The sequence below is a fragment of the Sceloporus occidentalis genome, unplaced genomic scaffold (genome assembly GCF_023333645.1).
Source record: "Sceloporus occidentalis isolate IW3139 unplaced genomic scaffold, rSceOcc1.0.p SCAF_100, whole genome shotgun sequence".
NCBI lineage: Eukaryota > Metazoa > Chordata > Lepidosauria > Squamata > Phrynosomatidae > Sceloporus > Sceloporus occidentalis.
In genome coordinates this window covers 2,948,028-2,971,384 of record NW_028317080.1, presented here as the reverse complement: position 1 = coordinate 2,971,384, position 23,357 = coordinate 2,948,028, and positions in this window count along the sequence as shown.

Here is a 23,357-nt window from a genome sequence, read left to right as displayed (position 1 = left end):
AATTGTCACAAGACTAATAATAAAAACAGAATGCAACTTTTAACCCTTACGGATTTCTATAAAGATCCACTTTGGGGTCTTTACTGACCCTAGAGATCTCTGTTAGCACAGGGGGTTCACCTATATGGTGCCCTGCGCAGTATGGGGTCCCCATGGGGTGTCCCCCCCCCCTCTACAGCAGTGATATATTATGGGGAGCGCTCTGATCGCTGTGTCATAGGGTTGCAGTGTACCCGCATGCACACTGATCCATCGCACATTGTGCAGGAGACTCGACGTTTCCGAGCATGAACTGCCTTTTTAAGGTCATACCACAGCATCTCAATCAGGCCCACTCCTTCATTTTGTTTCTTTTGAGCCATTCTGAGGTGGACCTGCTTGTGCACTTCGGGCGATTGTCCTGCTGCATAACCCAAATGCGCTTGAGGTCATCAAGATATCTTTTGACAAGCCCTTGTGTTCTTGTTGGTCAGCAGTGATTTTTGTCTAGCAATTTTTGTATTATTGTGGAATCGTGAGCACTGATCTTAACTGATGCAAGTGAGGCCAGCAGTTCTTTACAAGTTAGTCTGGGTTCTTTTGTGACCTCCTGGATGAGTCCTTGATTTTTGTAACCCAGTCAACAACTTTGTTTCTTTAGATTGCGGCACCATGTCCTTTTAGCTGTATCTTTGTCTAATATTAATATTAGTTTGATAATCTGAAACAGGAGGGCTGAACATAAAGCATGTATGGGGTAGAAATATGTGTTTTTTGTTCTGGTCCTGGATACATTGTGTCTCAACACAGTTATGTAATGCAGAAACATATGTTGGACAGTGTTATGCACACACAAGTCAAGTAAATGAACACACTTAAAAACGTCAACGTTCCTCTTAGGCACTGCATTCAGACTCTTCAAACCTTTTTTCCCACTCCACTAGTCCTTCTGCGCTCTCACGTCACATCTGCCATGCAAAGTAAATCCTCTCACACACCACGCAATTGACTTGCTTTTCATTTGTTTCACTTATACCAAACTACCCTGTGTTATTTCTTATCAGATAGTTCCAAGACTACTCATGTGAGAAAAGACATCCTGGATTCTTCACGCAACCTTCTAGACCCAGACTGGCCATCAAGCAAACCAAGCAAGTGTCCAATGGGACGCTGGCCCGTTGTATCTCCTATGTACCACTACTGCCATTGCATCTCCCATTACTGCCACCCTTGAGGAGGCAGTAATGCAGGATACATCTGGCAAAACCTTTTAAAAAGCGTATCATTTCTCAGAGGGGCCTTAAAGTGTCAGAGCTAATTTAAATGGCAGCCCTCTCCTGCTACTTTAGACAGTTTATTGAAACAGAGGAGTGGGTCTGGCAAAGCAGGTGATGGTGCAATTGCTATAATTCATAGGAACATCCATGCACTTTAATTGTCCTTCTATTTCCTTGGAAAATATCTTTTGGACAGATATGGATGCTGTGTTGTAAGCATGTTATATGACAAATTGTTGTTTGGGGGGTGATTTATTACAGGGCTGCTTGGGGGAGGATTTCCACATGGGCCAGAAGTGTGCAGATGCTACTTGGAGTAAGCCAGCATGAAAAGTAGTAAGAAACTGTATTACATTTCAAGAATGTAAAATATCCTCCTTGCATTTTAAAGAGTTTTTGTTCATCTCACTGCTTATTATGTAGTCTATACATCTGTAAGGGACAGCAATAATAAAGTAACACCATTTTTTGTAATGTTGTGCAAATTTAGACACAGGTTTACCCTGTTGAAATATGTATTACTGCCCTTTTAAAACTACGGTACAGCACTATTCAATACAGACACACAGTTTATGTGTATACATGTTTTGATAAGACTACAAGTCTCAATTTCCCTTACAGCCTCCAATAGGTCAACTGAAGACCTAAATGAATTCATTCATTAATATTACTCAGAACTATTTAATATTTTGATGAGATTGTTTTTTTCTTGTTCTCTTTTCTCCCAACACGTTCTCAAGCAATCACCTTTACACTCACTCTCCTCTTTCTCCCGTAATCTGATCACAGACTGGGCTCCCACACGCTCTCTTTCTCTCCTCCATTCTGACTCTCACCTTAAGTGTTGGCTTCATGCTCCTTCCCAAACTGGCTGAGTTATTGGCTGCTCCGTTCCCCTCTCTTCTCTTTCTCTGCTCACAGACCTGTAATTGTAAAGCATATGCGAGGGAGTTGACAGACATTGATTAACACAAGTGGTGTTTAATGTTCTGAAAAAAAAACATTCATATTATGTTACAAGACTATATATAATAACCATAAGAAATCACTGTCGTTTTCTATAAACAATTTGAAATCTTTTTTTTTAATAGTCGCCGAATGACAAAAGGTTACTTAATCTAAAGATGGCCTCTGTGATGACAGAATAGAGGGGTCACTGTTAAAAAAATCCCATTGAATTAACAGGCATTTATTAAATGTAACCCTTATACAGAGCTAAAGAAGAACTGTCCCCTAACCAGATTTACCATCATTATATTAATTCATCATAACCAGAGGTTGCTTTTCTTTTACAATCAGTGGAATTACTTTGGTATGCATGTGAGTTGAGGTTCTACTGTGCATGCTCAGGCAACCTAAGGCAGGAGGACAATGCTTATTCCTACAAAACAAGAACACCTGTACCGTTGCATATGTTAAAAAAAAAAAAAAGCTCCAGGCTCCATGCAGAATGAACTTCGGTGTGTATTTTGTGTCTAATTTGAGGGAGTTTGTGAAGCAGAAAAAATCAATCCAACATCTTCAATGCACAGAGAGTATAACAGATCAAGGTACATGGTGTGGAGTAGGTGAGGATTTGCAACAACTTAAGCCCTTAGATTAGTTCAGCTTCCCATGTGTCAGTGGATGCGCCTGTGTGTCAACCACTCAAGAGCAGAGTCATCAGTTAAGAACCTAGTCAAGATGAAGTCAGGGATCAAAACTAGCAGAACAGTCTTCAAGAAGGCAGAGTATGATAGGGCAGCATTGGTTCACAAGTGGTGAGACAAAGTCAATGCAAGTACCATAAAATCAAAATAAGTATGGGTGTATGAACAATAATACCATAGCACGTAACAGAAGCAAAGGAGCACAATATGCACAATACGGTATTTAGAAATCCATAAAAAAGCACCAGCAAGTTATAATACATTGAGAAGATGATGATGAGTATTGAATATGTGACACGAAGGAGAAGAACCCAAGGAGTTTGTGTGGGGGGAAAAAAAATAAAAAAGAATTGAACACTAGAACACTAGGGTAGAATACTTAGTATTGCAATTCACTGACTGGTCATCAGGTAGAATAAAAAGAAAACGGGTGATTTGTTTAAGATGCAAAGTTCTAATCATGAGTTTAAATAGAAGCCTTTATTGCATGTCATTAGTATTTTTACTTTGCAGCTATGTAAAAGGTATCTATTCAGCTGGCGGCCGCACCAGACATTTGCCTAGTTTGCCCGATGGTCACATATGAACAAATTTCTCAGCAAGTGAAACATAGGTTAACATAGGCTGCTAGAACAACAGTGCCTTCAAGACATTCTTCACACATTATAAACTACAATGGCCTCTCAACAACAGTTGAAAACATTGCTTGAGTGAAAAACTTAGATGACCCGGAGAACAGGAGCAAAAGGAACAATTAAATATTCGTGGGAATTCCTGAGTTGTTGAGTCTATTTTAATCTCCACGTTGCAGTCTTGGTTACTGTTGGCCTTGCAACTGAAGAAGACTCTCCTATTTGAATGGAAAGGACACATAGCTTGGGACCACCAGACCAGATTTCTGGGACCATAATATTTGTTGCGCAATGGCCTATATGGTGAAATTGAGAGCTACAGAACATTTAATAAAAAACATCTCACCTTTTGAAATAAAAGTTGAAAGCTTGCAGTTTATCATAACTTGTGGAATCTGCTCTATGAAACCCATAGGGTCCTTATCATCCGGGTCTTTTCAGCTACTGTGGAATGGGTAGATGGAACAATGTATTTCAGCCCCCTTAAGATCTACAGTTAGAAGTGTGGCAATATTACAGCCAGCAAGGGAACCGGTTGATCTTATGACTGGAGGAAAGAGGAGGTTTGGTATATCTGTTACTATCTGTAACTCATTTTTAATTTTTTAATATAATTGAAGACTTTGAAACAGTTTTTGATTTGTTTTACCAAAGGGAACATTGGGGATTCAGCCTAAGAGAGTTTAAACTCCTTATTGCTTTGAAGACTTTGATGTCCATTGCTAGATCTTATGTATGTTATCCAAGGTGAGGCAACAATATAGAGTATGAAGCATGATTTTTATAATTACCAAGTTTATTGATACTGTTATAATATGATAAACTGTGTAGGAGATGTACCTCAACTTCATGGATAATGGCTTCTCTCTCTTGTCTTTTTTATTATTTCTATTATCCTCTGTTGGAATATCCTGCTTGAATGTTCAGTGGAGATTGTAAAACCTTCGAAAAACACCATGCATCATCTTGGATGCCCTTTCCCACAAAAAATTTTAACTCATTCATAATTCTTCACCCAAAGCTTATTGTTGAACACAAAAGACACCGAGAGATTGTTCCCATAGAAACTGAAAATGTTCTTAAAAGTTTTTTGTGTTGTTTTTTTGACTAAAGCATCAGTGGAAAACATTAAATGACAAATATGCTGAGGGTTCGTTGTTTAAGCGACTAACTGTGTTTAAGAAGAGCAACACTTTAGAACAGGGGTGTCCAAGTTATTTCTGCAGTGGGCCACTTCATCAGAATTGTATACGTGCGAGGGCTACACATTTTTCACTGAGAGAAAATATGGCCTTTAATAAGATATGCAGATTAAAATAAAGTAAATGACACAAAACCTTTACTTTTCTCTCACTGATTTCTGGGATTTCTGGGCCTACAAATTCAGAATTCTGGATAAGTTAAAATGAAAGTTCTATTTATTTTAGGGATGCACTAAAATGAAAATTCTGGACCAAAACCAAAAATTCAGGGTTCACTTAGCCGAAACTGAAAATGACCCCCCACACACACTTTTAATAAAAGTAAGTTACACACCAAAATTGTAAAAAAAAATTATATATTATGATTGTTAACAGCAATCTCAGGCATACCCAGATTCCAGCATGTACTGGTTGGCTGGGCATTGTATTTTTTGTCCAATTTTAGTGTGTAACCACACTTTTATTAAAAGTAACACACCAAAATTGGACAAAAAAAAATCAACAATATGACTTGGCATGATAGGAGTGTGATTGCTAACAGCAAACACACTCTTTTAATACCCAGGCAACCAGTGAATGCTGGAACCTAGGCATGATGGGACTGTGATTGCTGTTAGCAGATTGCTGTTAGCAATCACACTCCTATCATCCCAAGTCAGCCAATACATGCTGGTACAGGGTGGCTGTGAGTGCAGACCCCATACTGCTGGCAGCCTCAATACACAAGGGGGGCAGCTAGCCAGGTTTCAGCATGTACTGGCTGACTTGGCATGATAGGAGTGTGATTGCTAACAGCAAACACACTCTTTTTATACCCAGGCAACCAGTAAATGCTGGAACCTAGGCATGATGGGACTGTGATTGCTGTTAGCAGATTGCTGTTAGCTGTTAGCAATCACACTCCTATCATCCCAAGTCAGCCAATACGTGCTGGTACAGGGTGTCTGTAAGTGCAGACCACATACTACTGGCAGCATCAATACACAAGGGGGGCAGCTAGCCAGGTTTCAGCATGTACTAGCTGACTTGGCATGATAGGAGTGTGATTGCTAACAGCAATCATAGTCCCATCATGCCTAGGTTCCAGCACTTACACATCCATGCTATCACACACACAAATTCATTCATTCACAGAATCATTCCCTCAATCAGACATACTCATTCACACAACCTACCCCATCCCCTTACCTGCTCTACAGCTCTCGATGCCGCTCACAGACTTCAGCAGGGGGCGCGGCCTCCCTCGTTCTCCCCACAGAGGAGGCAGGACTGGAGCAGAGAATAGACCCTCCCACAAGTAAGCAGCAGGGCTCTTGCGATCCTGGCTGCCGATCTCACGCGGCCGCACCTCGAGGTTCCGCATGTTGGACGCCCCTGCCCTAGGACATACCTCCCAACCAGGGGCGGACTGGGCCGGGGGGCAGGGGGGCAATTGCCCCCCAGGCCGCCCTAAATCCGGGCCGGTGGGCCGGACTGACGAGCATTCAATGCGGCTGCGGCCGCAAAGTTAAAAACTAAGCGGCCGCGAGCAGGATTGAATGCGGCCGTCATGCGTACCTGGCGTGGGGGGGAGGGTAGCGGTCCGCCCCGGCTGCCGCTCATCTGAGGGGTGCCACCATGCCGGCACGCCTCCAGAAACGATGCGCGCGGCACAACATTGAAGCCACGCCCACCGTCTTCCGCGCTCAGTGCACCGGAAGGACAGGAAGAAGAAGAAGAGGAGGAGGAGGAAAAGTGAGAGTGAAAGAAGAAAAGGTAGGAAAGAGTGGATTAGTAAGTGTGTGAGAGTGATGGGTGTTATGCTGAATGTAAGTGTGTGAGAGTGATGGGTGTTATGCTGAATGTAAGTGTGTGAGAGTGATGGGTGTTATGCTGAATGTAAGTGTGTGAGAGTTATGGGTGTTATGCTGAATGTAAGTGTGTGAGAGTGATGGGTGTTATGCTGAATGTAAGTGTGTGAGAGTTATGGGTGTTATGCTGAATGTAAGTGTGTGAGAGTGATGGGTGTTATGCTGAATGTAAGTGTGTGAGAGTGATGGGTGTTATGCTGAATGTTTGTGAATGAGGGTTTCAGATAGCATGGATGTGTAAGTGTTGGGGGATAGCTTGGCATAGGGAGTCCGTAATCACATTCCTTTCATGCCCAGATTCCAGCATATAGTGGCTGCCTAGGCATGATAGGAGTGTGATTGCTGTTATAAATTATTTTTTGGTCCAACTTCGGTGTGTTAACACTTTTATTGGACAGAATAATTCAATGACAGTATTAATATATATATATATATATATATATATAATTGCAAACAGCAATCACACTCCTATCATGCTAAGTCAGCCAGCACATGCTAGAACCTGGGCATGATAGGATTGTGATTGTTGTTATATATATGTGTGTTTGTGTGTATATATATGTTAATATTGTTGTTGATTTTTTTGTCTAATTTTGGTGTTACTTTTAATAAAGTATTTTAAAGTTTTTTTTTTGTTTTTTTTTTCAGTTTTGGCCAAGTGAATGCTGAATTTTTAGTTTCAGTCCAGAATTTTCATTTCGTTGCATCCCTACTATATACTTTGCCAGTCACTAAAGTGGTAAGCCTACACCACATCAATGTTTGGCTTAGTATATAGTGATAGGGGTTGTCAGTGTCTGGCTCAATGTATAGGCACACATTGACGGTGGTACCGCATAATCCCTAAGCATATAATGATAACAAATATGCTGTACCCCTGTCAATGTTTGCCTAACCATAGAAACTATGCAGTTTTAAAGTGTGTGTGTGTGGGGGGGGGGTGCCACATACAGGGTCTGCCACAGGTGCCAAATACTCTAGGTACCCCCCTGCATCATGCGGCTGTCAGACCCAATGGCCATGCCTCAGCTCCTCTTCCCACGTCTTAAAAGTGGTGGGATGAAGAGCTGAGGCATGCGGTGCGTGCACGCCGGCCACTTTAATTTCATTAGGCGCTGGTGGAGTGACTGCCGCACGACGGCCGCTTTCAATGTCGCTCGCAGCCGCTTTGATGGTGCAACGGGCCAGTTGACTAGACTTGCCCCCCAGGCCTTAGGCTGCCAGCCCTCCCCTGCTCCCAACAGTCCCGGTTATTGCCATGGTTTTTCGGGCACTGTCCCAGGTAGATGCTATGCTGTTCTGCTTTTACAGGCAGTGGGGAGCATGGGCCAGTTGGGAAGACCCTCTGAACGTCTCTGACTGGCCCAGTAAGGTAAAAAAGTAATGAGGATCTGTGCTGTTGCAACACTGACCTCCAATGCAGCTTATATGAAGCTTCTTCGTAACATTAGCGACCATGTCTACTGCCCCATCCACTTCTGAGTTAGCTCTACCCCTCTCTCACTTTTGCCACATACCCCAACATAGGTGTCCCAATTTGAACACCTAAAAGTTGTGGAGTATGCCAAAATTGTCAAATGATGGGTAAAAGTAACAGTAAGTTGTGCCTTGAATAATGAATATATGACATCGTTATTTGTCACACAGGTATTAAATAATATAACAATACAATATCACAATATCACTGTTTTCCCCTGTTAAAAAAAGACAAGGAAAGAATAAAAAAATTTTTATTCCTAAATAAATAACTAAAAAGGCATGCTCATATCCAAAACATGCAGGTATTTTGGATTTCTGCCTGTGCTAGATAGCACTTTTAGCCAACCTCATTTTCGCTTATACTCAGTCTCTCTGGAAACACAGTGGTTCCTTCAGTAAAGTTCTAGGCATAATGGCAGTGCAGGTCTGCAATTCTTTGTGGGAGCAGCAAGGCAAGCAAAGAGCAAAATGAAAATTGCCATGTAAAAAAATGTGCATGTATTGTATTCATAAACACAGCACTGCAATACCTTGTAATTTTCACCTGGGATAATGTACAAGCGGCAAGTTTACTTTGTACAAATATTTGCCAGAGTTTTTCCTCTGCGGCATTAAGTCCTACGGAGAGTCAAAGGACACTTAATTTGTCGAGCTTGAATAGTACCATTATTTAACTCATTCACCTCCGGAGATCTGCAAATGATCATATTTTTATTGTCAGCCTCGCAGAATGTGTCATTTACACTGCTAAAAATCTATGGGCTATTTTGGTTCAATGCTAGATTTAGCTCGGCAAGTTAGCAGGAAGTCCAAGATGGGAGTGTCTCAGCTTGTGAACAGTAGAGGAGTGGGAACTAAAGCCAAGTTGGCTCAAAGTCTTCCTCCACTTCAGTGGAGTTCAGATTAGGGCCACTATCAGGGGGGGTATGACCAGTACTGGTGTACCGGGCCCAGCTAGGCCCCTGAGAGAACAGGGAGGCTGGGAGCCCCTGCTTTTTCTGTCAGGAAGCGCCCACGGGATCATGTAATGTGGGCTCCTAGAACCAGCTGCACCAGCTCCACAACCCCTGGACAACCGATAGGACGGCGATGTCAATGTGTGTGTAAGTAGGTTTGTGTGGGTATGTTGGTGTGTGAAAATATGTTACTGCATGTGTGTAAGTATGTTAGCATGTTACTGTGTGTGTGAGTACATATGTTAGTTTGTGTGTATAAGTATTTTCATGGGTATGTATAAGTATGCTACTGTGTGTGTAGAAAGAGCTTGGGGGACCCAACTGTACGTCTTGCAGGAGGGCCCCCGGCATTTTCTGTTACACCACTGAGTATGTGTATGTATGTGGACTGTACTGTCGTGTTACAGTCAGTATGTATATAAAGTGTTACAATACACACACTGACTCTAACATACATACATACTGTACATATGCACACTAACTAGCATGAGTGTGTATGCCCGCATGAAGCGTATTAGCATGCCTGTGCATGAGTGTATGGTGTTACCATGTGTTTATGTGTTACTTCAAGGTGTTAATGTTTGTCAGCATACAAAGTTAGCATGTGTGTGTATGTTACAGTATGGTGTTATATAGTATGCAATTGTATGGTGTTAGCGTGAGTGTATGTGTTGTGAGTGTATGTGTCAGCGTATGGTGTTGGAGTGTCAAGAGTGAGCCTAGGATTAGTGGTGCGTGGGAGTGGAGTAGCAGGAGGAAGAATGTGTGTGTATGTAAGTGTATGGTGGTGGAGTGAGTTTGCGTGTTAGTATGTATGCATTTTAGTTATAGGGGGCCTTCAAGAAATACTGTACACAGACTCCACTAACCCAAGGTTTGCCCCTGTTCTCAAAAGGTGTGCTTATAGGAGGATCTCAAGGTGGAGTGATGGGTGGAGTAATGGGTGGGACAGCGGACAGTACCATTAAAGCCCGAATCCTTTGCAGAAACAATTATTTGTTCATGAGTCAACGTAAATTTTGCCAGGAACACTTAATTGGCGTGAGATTAGGTGGGAATCCAGGTGTAGGGACAGATCCTCAGGGCCAGAGAAATACCAGGTCACTAATGTAGAATCCCCAAGAAAGGCAGGGTCAGAAGCAAGCCGGGTCAGAAACAAGAAAGGCACGTCACAGACAAGCTGTGTCAGAAACACTGAATTCACCAAAAAAACACAACTACAGGGAAACAGGCTGTAAAGCTCCAGCACTGAATGCCAGGAGCAACAACGTTATATAGACAGCCCTCTAGTGACTAGTTGGTGATGGAGCACAGGTGAAACGACAGTGTGCCTAGGTGGCTGGAGATCATGTAGATACTGGCTAAGTCTCCTCTACAGAAACTCATTTGCACCTTCTTTGCTCCCTACTACAAAACAAAGTTACCTCCACTGAGGTTAAAGGGGAGAATAGCAGGTAACAAATGCAGGCGAGTCTCCAGGTGATAATTGTCATGCGACAGAAAAGCAGACATGGATAGGTAGAGCTTCTTAAATGTTTTATATTCTTAGCATTTAATCAAAACCACACCTTAAAATACAAAAACTGGTTTTTTTGAGGAGCAGCACAGACATAGCAGGGTAAAACTGGGAGCAGGTAGGGTAATCACTATACACCTAACTTAACCGCTGGCACAAGTAGGTCTTCAAAGAAGGCTTATGATTGGACAACTTACAGCAAATACCTGTGAAAGACAAAGACTGCCATTTTTTTTTGTAGAGGGTGAATCTTCTACATGTAATTTAAATTTAACTAATTCTAGTTGTGCTTGCTTTTAGTCAAATTACAAATGTATTTTAGACAAACTGCACAAATCTAAAATAAAAAGGTCACAAATTTATAAAATTATGTTTGTACACATACATATTATTGTTACTTTTAATAAGCACTTTGATATAATCATAACAAGTAAAAGTTCTGAGCTCCTAGAAAAGAGGAAACATCAGTAGAGGAAAGAGGGACAGAGGGATTTGGATCTATTAAGAGGGACAGAGGGATTTGGATCTATAAAGAGAGACAGAGGGATTTGGATCTATAAAGAGGGACAGAGGGATTTGGATCTATAAAGAGAGACAGAGGGATTTGGATCCATAAAGAGGGACGGTTGTTATATTTAGGCATTGAAAAAGATTGACAAGACGTCCAAAACCATTTTACTGCCAATACAGGTTATATTTGTAATCCATTATCCACGTACAATCAGCCAGAAAAGAGAGGCGCGTAACATTTCCTAAGCTTCATTTCCAAATCCAATCAGGTAATAAGGAAATAGTTGTAATTGCTTTGCTCCTAAGCCTGAAAGTATGACACTGAACAGCAGTATAAGTCCTCAGGTCCCTCATAAAACACGGGATTTGAAGAACAATTGCAATTTTTTTCCCACAGTCTAATTGGCACTGGAGAGAGCTTCCCTCTGAGAAATGTACAAAGATTAATTACCAGCGTTAGAAGATAATGGAATTTAACAATTACAGCGTAATACGTGAAATTAAAAATAAGCAGCCGTGGAGAGGAAAACTGCAGTGTTAAGCTTTTATTAACACTTTTTAATGGGTTTTTGCTGGGCTCGTGGCTGTACCTACAGCTTTACAACATCTCTTTTTTTATCTGTACCGTCTGTATCACAAGGGAACGAGGCACAGAGATCTTCAATTCAGAATAAAATTGTGTAATTTGCTTCATTTATGTCAAAAGACAAATGTAAGTGCATCAATCTTAATATTCTGTACTTCATTTACTTTCAATAATTATATTAAATGCATCATATATAATGAACTCTTATTAAATTCATATAAAAGTTTTATTATTTATTTATTATATATGCATATAGTAGGTTATTTTTGTGGGTGACGTGGGTACTGAAAGGTGCCATTCCACTTTGGCAAAACGTTAACTGCATTCTGTAGAACATTAATAATTAAATGAACTTTGGTAGATCTATTACTTCATTCCTTTTCTCTGGAGGTTTAATCATATGAAAATAACACAAAAATAAATAATGTTCTATGGAAACAACCTATCAGTGCCGATTTTGTTATTATTAAATTTTACTTGAATTTGAAATTATTTCTGGGAAGGGTTTGGGTTTTTAGCAACAACAAGGCTTCTAAATGCTGCATTCAGCTTCAAAAGTGCTAAACGCTGGTGTGTTTCTTACTCACATTTTAATCAATAAATATCATTGCATACATTTATTTAGTGAACGGCAAAATGGAATACTTATAAACAGTGACTGATGCACTATGATGTTCTTCGACTGCAATTAAAACACATTAACAAAGCAAGGTATCGTCTCTGCACCCCCAGCATGAGTGGGTCGTTTATACCACACAGATATTTTATTTTTCACATATATTTAGACTCTTTATAATTGAACTAGTACTATAAACAAGATGGATCACTCTCTTTGCTTTGGAGATATTTGGTTGAAAGGCCGACTTAAGAAAACCGAGACTGAATCGTGCTACAACTTGTCAACTAGTAAATCTAATCAATTTTGTGTCCTGATGTTCTCTCCCTTCTACAAAGACTACCTGAACCAATCAACAGCAATCAGCAACTTAGCAACAGGGGAGATATAACGTACTAGAGAAATAAATATGGCCTATTATAACATGTAAGCACCATTACATGGGTTTAGTTAGTGTACTAAAGTGTGAAATGTAGGATTTTAACAAAAGTCGCTGGTCTGCTTTAATGGTGGCCTGCAGTAAATATTTTACGTAAGCACCACTGCACATTCCCTGACCAGACATCTTAAGTGACCTTCAATGACACTCAGGCCCTAGTTAGTTTCCCTTGTGTGAAAGGTAAACTTGACGCTTCATGGTTAATGAGGCAAAGCGAAACAAAGAAAAATGGCTAATCGTGCGGACTGCGTGAAATTAGTTCTTCAACATACGCAGACACAGGGCCGCTATCAGGGGGGTTACATCGGGTACTGGTGTACTGAGCCCGGCCGGGCAGGGGGACCTGTCCTCCCTGCTCCCACCTGAGCAGCCACGGCTGCGAGGTCACGTGACCCTTCGCTAGTAGAGACACTGACGTAAAGTTAGCCCTCTCAAGTCCCCAACCCTCTCCCCCCGGGTGTACCGCTAGGCCGACCTTCCTTAAGCCCAACATAGCTAGCACCAGCCTACCCCCCCCCCTGAGCCAACAAAAGTAGGTTGTATGTTTTAAAGTACGTTATTTTGTGTAAGTATGTTGTTATGTGTGTATGTCCATCTGTGTGTATAAGTAAGGATGTTAGTCTGTGTAAGTATATGTGTATGTTAGTATGTGCATGTAAGTACATTACTGTGGGTGTGTTACTATGGGTATGTAAGTATGTTACTGTGTACATAGGTATGTTACTGTATGTGTGTGAAAGTATGCCAGTATGTTACTGTGTGTGTAAATATTTTAGTGTCATGTGTGTGTTGGTATGTGTAAGTATGGTACTGTGTGTGTAAGGAAGTATGTGTGGGTACACAGTATTAGACTTGGTGGAGTGTCCACGAAAACTATGCCAGTGTATGGTGTTAGAGTGTGTGTTTGCATATAGAGTTTAGGGTGTATATGTCAGGGAGGTGGTGTGGAGAGCGGAGCACTGAGCAGTGAATCAGCTGTACACAATTATTTCCTGTGCCTGGGTGTCATGCATCACGTGTACCTGGCTCAGCTGCCATACTCTGTATAACGTATTCACAGCGCGATCCTGCTAGGCTTTAAAAATATTCCTATCTATGTAAAGGAATGCGAGGTGCAAGAGAATATTCTTGCCTTATATGCCACTTGGTCTAGGACGGGCCCTGGGCGCCACTAAAACTAAGGCCACTAAAACCGAGTTGAAACAGCTTTAATGAAGAATAGGCTGAGGCAGGGTAAGTGAGTGGCATGAGCGTGTTTGACTGTGTACCTGGGTATGATAGCGTATGTGTCTCTGTATGTTATTGTGTCTCTGTATGTTATTGTGGACATGTGGTTTTCTGGGTATCTTAGTGTTTATCTGGGCATATGATTATGTGTGTACATGTGTGACTAGGTTTGTTAGTGTTTGTGTGACTGGGTATGTTAATGTGTTTTGGCGTAAGTGTGTTTGTGTGTGTTAATGATTGGATATGGGTGTGTGTGGTAGTGTGAGTGTTTAAGTGATTGCCCCTCACAAGGTCAGGTTTTGGATCAGCCCCTGTCCGCAATGCCATCACCTAATGTCTTGTGATCACAAGCTTGACATGTCAGGCAGATTAGATGGTGCCTTCAATACCCTGTAGTAGAATCTGTAGTTTATCCGTGTCTGTAAGTTGATGTTGCTGCCGCATAACTGTGTTATTTTATTTAACGAAATTGCTTGTTCTTGGGGTGCAATGATAAGTTCTTAGGGTGCAACGTAAGTCATGCAAACTGAAATCGTCTCTCCTAAAGAGGCCTATTTGTGAGTCAGATATAAAATGTTGCATATATAAAACTTAGACACTTTGGATACACCCAATAAAATGGGAAATCTTCTTGAACGTTCACGTGGAATTAAATCTAAGAATTGATTAGATTGGTTCCAACAACATAAGGAGTCCTATTGACATAACAATGCCACTGCAAGGGCCCAAGTAACAGCACTGCCAGCATACCTTGGATGTAGATTCCGAATTGATGGTTTCCATCTATCTCTGGCGTAAAGGCAGGGTTAGGAAGGCAAGAAAGCAGCATATCGGCTTCTTCTCCTGAGCCATGCTTGTGCTCACCTAATTACAGCAGAAGCTGTGCTCATTAACTCCTCTCATCTGGCTCACTGCTCAGCTAAATATCCTGTAAATGAGCTGACAATTATGGCTGTATTACCACCACCAGCTCGGCTCCCAGCTACTTGGATGCCTCCATTGCCGGTATTATCAGGTTAGGAGTTTCATAAACATATTGAGGCAGTTAATTGGAGAACTATTAAAGCTTGAAATAGGTTTAGCAACAGCAGGAGGAGGCGGTTGTTAGCTCCTGCATTTGTTTTTACTGTTTGACTTATTTAAAAAAAAAATATATATATATATATATAAATATATATATATATATAAAAATATATTTCCTGTACTTCTGATTGAGATCTCGAAGGTGAAGATTATGGTGGCTTACTGTATATGATCTTCAACGTATCAGCCTCGTATAGCTGTAGATATTGTATCAGAGGCACTAAGTAGGGCTTCTCATTAGGTGATGAGGGATTTACAGCTCTAAAGGGTGAATGACCCAGCACCAAGCTTATTTAAAAAGGTCATATCGCAAAAGGTGTCGGTCATATCGCAAAAGGTGATGTATTTTTTGCCATTCTTATATCCTCTATCGGCTATAATTATAGGCTATAATTTCCATTTTAGTCAGGGATAATTGTGGCATATGTGTGTCGCAAGGGGGCAGAGATATTTGTATTGTCATCATTTCAAAGGCAGATGAAAGAAAAGTGGAACGAGAGATGTTCCAGTTGGGTAGCTTAGACTTTATTTGGCATAAGAAGCCACACACCATGAAAACATCTCCACTTCAGTCCAAGAACCTATTATTAAACGATTTCCCATGTGCTATCATACTATAAAGTGGGACATGCTGCCACGATTATTTAGTGAAGGATTCCAATGTGTGACGAGTCAGTATTCAGCTTCGTTCTCCCACAATCCTCACACAGTGTCCTATGGATCTTTGCTCATGAGCTTCTATCACGGATGAACCTCTCCTACCAGTTATGTCTAGCCTATGTTAAGAGAGACGCTTTGCTCAAATAAATGTCTCCTCTTACACCAATATGTCACAACTTTTATACTGTTGGCTACACAAATTTCACATGGTAGGTCTTATCAGTATATGACCCGACACGTGGCAGGGTACCTCAGCTATCCTGGGATCTTCTGGATTTAAGGGTCTTCCTGCTATATTTGTGTATTGAGCTGTAGTCTTCTCATAGTCTGCTACATAAATCTAACAAACTTTTCTCTGCATATCTGAAAAAATAAAGTATTTTCTTCTTTCTTCAGACAGAACAAGGGCTAATGAACAGGAATGGATGAAAAGATTAGGATCTGAAAGCAAGGTGTGACATCAGAATATAATGCTGATATTCAAATAAAATGTGGTTCAATAGCTTCTTCTTCTTTTTTTTTTTTTGTCTTCTTTCTAAATGCTCTATGTTGTTAATTCTAAGTTAAAATTAATTTCTTTAAAGGACCAGAGGTAATGTAAAGCGAGATATATACTGTATACAATGACATTATGATTAGGTAACATAAATCTGTTGTACAATTATGAATTTTGTGACACATATTAAACATAAGACCCATTTTAAAGTAGAAATCGTTGTAAAGCTTCTAATACTACCAGTGATTTTTAGAGGTGAAAGAATGGGGAGGAATAGGAAGATAGGTTTTTACATTTAGTGGGCTAATGCTTGTAGAATAAGATGAAGAGCCACATAAGCAGTCAATACCTAACAAGTCTATTCTACTAATTAAAAATATCTTCTTAAGGTTATTACATCAGAAGAAAGGACCTCTGATGTCTTGGACCAATACAGCAATGTCCATTTTTGTGATATGTCTTTTTTCAATTATATGCCAGGTTTAAGGACAAATCAAAAGTCATATGTTCATGGTATCTTATAAAAAAACAAACAAAATCGTGGCTGAAAGCAATAATTCCTAGAAGCAAACTTTAGAATAAATGTCAAAAAGTAAAAGCCATACCTAGTTTAAAAAAAATAATAAAAATCCATGAATGGGGACAACTCTCCTTTAAACCTGTTAGTCCTAGAAGAAAACATTGCAAGTTCGTGATAATCAGTAACTGTGTATTCTAAAGGTTACTCCATGTTTACAGTAGATAATTAAGAATGTTCCCCTGTAAAGCCTTCTTCAAAGAAGACATGCTGCTAAACCACCACCAAGGGGAAGTCCCGTGGAATTATTTGTATCCTTGCGCATATCCTTTATATATAGTGCTGTATACGGTAATGTAGGTTAAACCTGGTTTTATCTTATTTTATTGACCTCCTTTATGTTCAGACATGGACGCTGCAGTATTTTACGTGACTTTCTCAATCCTTATGGGAATACTAATAAAGTCCATTAAAACATGGACGTTCATTTGTCAAAGTGCCCGGCTGGTTATTAAGACTGAGCAATTCTTTTCCTTACCAAAAGTTAGTATGATAAAGAGTTTGCCTAGTCGATTGGGCCAAGAGCTAGAACATACAAATAGCTCATATCTAGCTTCCCTTAAACATTAAACTATGCAAAACTACAACTGTTTTTTTTTACTGATACTAGTAACTAAACAATTGTGGGAGTTCCCCTTTAAGAAAGTAACTCTCTCCCCAACAGTGCCCTGTAGCTTAAAGCAGAACATAATTGATCATGATTACATTGGAGCCGACGGCACTCAGAGGGTTAACATGATCTCTGATCGTCAAATGCCTATGTGTCCCTTAATAAAACGTATATCGTATGGCCATTTCCCATCTTATCGCCCGTCATTACTCTGCCTAACTGCTAAAAGCTCAGCTCTGTCACAATGCCACGGTTTGGATTAGCATTTCCTCCCTTTTTGAATTTATTGTTACATTTTTTTTTCTATATGTACAAACAGTTACAGTAAGGTTTACACACAAAACCGCAGGTAACATTTCAACAGTGTCAAAACTTGCCCTGAGGGCGCGCAATGATTTTGTATGGATGCTAATCCTTAGGTTATACTGCCTCCTTGTGGGCACATGGTGGCATTGCCTTTTCCTTGCAGAATGTACATTACAGGACTCCTGTAGCGCATGTGCTCATTAGTCTGTAATTGCATGTAGCTCTAGGCAGACGTAATTTAGATCAAAACAGTGTTCTTTGGATGCCTGTGAGGCCAAATCATTTAGCGTGTAAAAGAGAGGTCAGAGGGTCCCATGAAACTCCGTAAGACGCCTTCATTTCCTTTTGAACATGAACAAGTTACCTATAGATAAGAGATTTATTCTCCTTGATTTGAGACTTTTAGCTACTGTAGGTCATCATTTTTTTCCTTCCCAAATGATTTCCATTTCTTTCACATCCATATGTTGAATTAAAAGTTTTTCTTCTTGTTGAAATTGTATCCGCCTTCCAGGAAAAAAAAAAAAAGAACGTGGTCCTTGCCCGCTATCACGTAGTGCAAGGCAGTTATCATTAACCTTTCCGCTGAGCAATTAGAAAATTAACAGTGATGATCAAATTGAGCAAAATGTGCTGGAAATCTCCGGGTGGTGCCTTTGTAACGCTGATCTCCTATATCCATCCATAGGCTTCCCGTTCGCATCTTGCTTTGAATTTGAGGTCTGTATCAGCAATGAATTTTTAGATTCCCATTTTATTATTATTTTTTTGGATTGTGCCCCACTAAACTCAGCCTACTCCTTTCTCTCACATATTTTTGTCCTCCCCACCATATTACAGCATCTGAATTCTCTATTTTTCCCCTCTCTGAAACTCTCTGTATAACACCAACATTTTTCCAAACTCTTCTCCCTGAAAGCCCCTCAATGAAAGTCTGTCTGTCCTTATCACCCCTCCCAAATGATTCATCTATCCTTCTTTTTCTCTCTACCCGCTTCAGCTCTTTTTCATTTTGCTGTTTTTACCCCATCTGCCACTCATCCAAACACGTTTTGAACACTTCTGCTATAACTTTTGAATTATCCTCCCTCATTCCTTTTCTTACACTTCTGGAACACCTGCAATTATTTCCCTTTTATCTTAAGCTTGCTTTTCCTCTGTCTCTGTCTTTCTTATAGAAACTCTTGCTTTGTTGCTTCGGTCTCTGTGTTTGCCCCCTCGCTACCTTTTTCTCTTGCAGTTCTGCCTCCTATAGTCTCACTGATGTTCAACGAAGCAGAGACGAGAGGCTCTGACTTTATCTGCTCCATTGACAGTAAAGCGCTGTGACCGGGACGATGGAACGTGTCTTCCCAGCATCTCTGCGGAGACACCCCTGTCACTCACCCAGTAGATCTGCTCCTCCCCACCTTGTGGGCAAGTGCCTCATCTCCCTCCATGACCACCCCAGCTGCCAGCTCATCTAGTCCTTGGCACGCAAACCTCACAGCTGCACCCACCTCCAACCTTGCTCAGCCCCCCCTTCATTTCCTCTGCCGCAGCCCGTGTCAGGGTAATACTGCATCAACAATACAGAGTTAAATGTATATTTCTGTACTATATATATATATATATATGTTAATAGTTTATTTTTACCATTTAAGTAAATGCAAAGTGAGTGAACAGAACAATCTATATTCTATATTTGGTGGGACCACCCTTTGCCTTAAAAACAGCATTTGTATAAAGTCAGGAATTTTGTGGGCATATAGTTAAGTGTATGATTAGACAATTCCAACAAACATGTGCTAATGATCATCAGTTTAATATGTAGGTTGAAACACTGAAACAGAAACAGCTTGAGATTGAGGTTGCTGATGACAGTTTAATGTGAAGAGTCATGCAGCACGGCAAGACTCAGCACAGTAACAAGACACAGGGTAGTTAGACTGCATCAGCAAGGTCACGTCCAGACAGGCAGGGGTTTCCAGATGTTCTTTCCAAAGAGTTTTGAACAAGTGCAAATAAACAGCCAATGTTCATATCATCTTTACTTCCAAGTTTGGGGATGCATTTCTGCAAATAAAGTCGGGGATTTGGTCTCTTCCATACCGATATGTACAGACAGATACCTATCCATAATGCAATACCATCATAGAGGCATCTGACTGGCCCCAAGTGTATTCTGCAGCATGACAACGACCCCAAACATACAGCCAAAAGGCAATAAGAACTATCTTCGTCGTAAAGAAGAACAAGGAGTCCTGGAGGTGATGATGATATGATCCCCACAGAGCAATGATCTATGAAGGGCCATCTCATTAAGTTTCTCCTGATCTGGTCATGTGTAATACACTGAGGAAATGAGCCCAAGAATAAACCGGAGAGCGGCATATTACTTCTAAGCACACAGGTCTTGGGTCACATAAAATTGTATAGCATCCTCCATTGACTTCAATGGGCCCCACACGAGTCTATTAAGCCCAGTAAAACCAACGGAGGATGCAAAACAGACTTCTTATATCGAGGGTAACACTGCAGGGAACTGGTGCATAATAGTATATAAACAGAATACATACATTTTTTAATCATCTGGCAAAGATTGATTGATTTTATTTGATGTATTCATTTTTGGGACAGGGTTTCTCTTTCGACATTTTTGTAACGCTGAATCATTGTTGGATGGGCCCTAAAAAAGTGTTAATTTTTTCCTACAATGCCATGACATCCAAAGGGTGCTTAGCTGGATCTCATCCTTCTCCCTACCTAGGTAGGATTTTTGTATTTTTGTTTTATATTTGTTAACCTAACCCCCTCCATCCCATAGGAAAGGATGGGGATCTGTGCTGTTTATTGTTATTTAATCCCCTTATACCAGTGGATAGCGAGTGGGGGCAGTTGATTTTGTCAACTTTAACCCTCCTATCCCACCAGGAATGGAATGGGGGGGGCAAGAGGGGAGGACATGGCTTGGGGTTTGTGCCTTTTTTATTTTGTGCAATAGCATAAGAGCAGACATTGGTAGACATTGGGACAGTTGCTGAACTCAGCAAAGTACACTATATTTTTTTAATTGAAAACCATACTAAATAGTTCCTCGGGTTAAAATGCATTAGAGTGAAACATTATATACCCTTTAGACCCCAAACAGTAACATTAAGGTATAGACTGTAAAAATACACACATATACACTGCCCTTTCAAATGCCTGCCCATACACACACATACACACATGCACATTCCTGCTTGCCTCTACACATAAACATCCTAGCTCACACTTGCCCTTGCGTCCATGAACTTAATTGCCCTAAGACATACTTGCTCTAACATACAAATACATACACCCACCCTTTCTAATTATCTCTAAATTACCCTTTCTCCCCTTCCATTTCCCTTTCTCATAATTTCTCCTCTATCTTACTATCTCCCCCCTTATTCATTATCCCCTTTTATCATGATCACTCCTCTTTAAAAAAAATAACATAGGTATGCATAAGTAAAAGCATTATTAGCATTATTAGCTATTCACCAGAATTCATTACACAAAACATAAAGTACGTGATCACCTGATTGTGTTGGTTTAGCACTCTGCTTACTTGCCGATGCCCCAAGCATAATGAAGCATAATACAAGCTGAGGAAAATACAAAATATGAACTTAGTTCCACGTAAAGACACTGAGGTCCTTCAACTGCACCCCTCGCCTGTTCTCACTAAAAAGAACTTGGGTTGTCCACCCGACAGGACCCTGCTGGAAATCAGCTCTTCTGTGCATGCTATTAATAATTAGCTATTAATGATTAACACTCAAAACTGCAGAGAAAATAATAAGCTGTAGCTGTCTACAATATATTGACTCTATAGATTAAATGAGTCTTGAGGAAAGTAAGGAAACAACACTAATCCCTTTCAAGTAATTCAGAGCCCCAGCGTTCTCCCATCAAGCAACTATTTTAACAAGACCTACCAAGAACATTTGTGTACAAATGTAAGGTTTAGCACTCAATACAGTGTGTATGAACAACAAAAAAAAGTGTAAAAGACAGGGAATCAAAGGAGAAAATGTGAATGCTGTGTACGAAAATTTGGGTGCGTGATATAGTGTGAAGATAACCACATGTGATGCTTATGGTACATATATATATAGAATTAATGTACATTGTATTATTCCATGAATCCAGGAAGACAAGTGAGTACTCTTGGACTTGCTTTCCTTTTATTACTGGTTGTCATAATTTGATTAATATCTAAGTGTCACCAGCATACCATGATAACAAATACATTGGACGTATAGGACATCATTGGCACAAAGATTAATCATTTCACGGAATGAAGAATACATAGCCAAGTGGTACAACAATAGATTGTAATCTCACAAGGGCAGGGCCTTCTTCTCATTCTGTTCTAGTAAACCTTAAAGTGTATTAATGTTATTGTTCATTTTTAATAAATAACTATTTAAAATTAAAAGTAAAATTAATAAAGTAAACCACAGAGCATCCCACATCTTCAAGGTAGACTTGAGGGAAGCCCATAATCTGCATTACATACTAGGTCATTGTCTCTTAAATAGTATATTGATCTTTACTTGTGAAGGAGAAGAGGCTAAACCTGTAGCGACCTTAAAGTGCCAGTCTATGCCCAATCCTTTTTACAGATAAAGAATCTTTAACAAGCCAACTTCCACAGCTGACAGACCTACAGGTATGGTACGAAAGCTAATACAAATCTTAAAATTCTATTTAAGAAACCATTTTCTTAACACACATTTTTCTTGGGAACACACAACACAAAACTCTCAGGAACAAAAACTGGTGGAATCAGTAACACAACGTATGTGATGCAAAAATTGAGAATTTTCATGGCGAAGACTGTTCCACTTACATACAAAAAGGTTTCTTTCTCTCAAACCATTTTGTCTTTGGGTTGACCCCAAGTGTAAAGATGAGTCCAGATGTGGACATCCTGATGACTCGAGCGAGGCCAACTACCGTTGACAAGGCCTGGGGTTGTTGGTTCCCTCATGTAGAGGAAACTTGCCTTGCATTTTGGTTCAGCACGAATGAGACTGAAGCTGAGCAGGGACACACTGTAGGGCAGTCTACTGAGTGGCTGTCAAATTGTTCTCAGATCGTTTTGTATGGGACTGTTCTACTTTCCACCATTTTGGGGTTTTTTTTTGGATATGGGCAAACGTCTTTACCCAGCCCCAGGTGGCCTGGGGAATCGAAACTGAACCACTGCTCTAAACCAGCTAGCAGGAATTGTTGGATGGAGTAAAATTAATATAGACTGGTAAAACTATATGCACTTGAACAAGAACGACTATTATAAAATGTATTAAGGGAAAAGATTCCATTAAAACACATTTTTCAGTGTGCCATACTATATATTTCTGTTTAAAAGCAAACTCCCAATTTTGGTTTTCTTAGTGCAAAGAGACTCATTAAACACAACCTCATGGCTATGTCCCTTATTACTTTAAAAAAATCACTCCTTGATTTCTTGCTCTCACTTCCCATTCATAGCGTTCAGTGCAAATTGCATCTGTGTCCTAATAAATTTTAGGAGTTTCGCCACCTCTGAAAGCTGTTGCCTCTCCTTCTGGGATATGTGTAATCAGCACTAATTCTGCCACCAACAATTGGTCTCCAGTGTTCCAATTATTCCAATTATTGCTTTGACACGTGCATTTTTAACCTGTCTGCAGTCATCCATTCGGGTATTTGT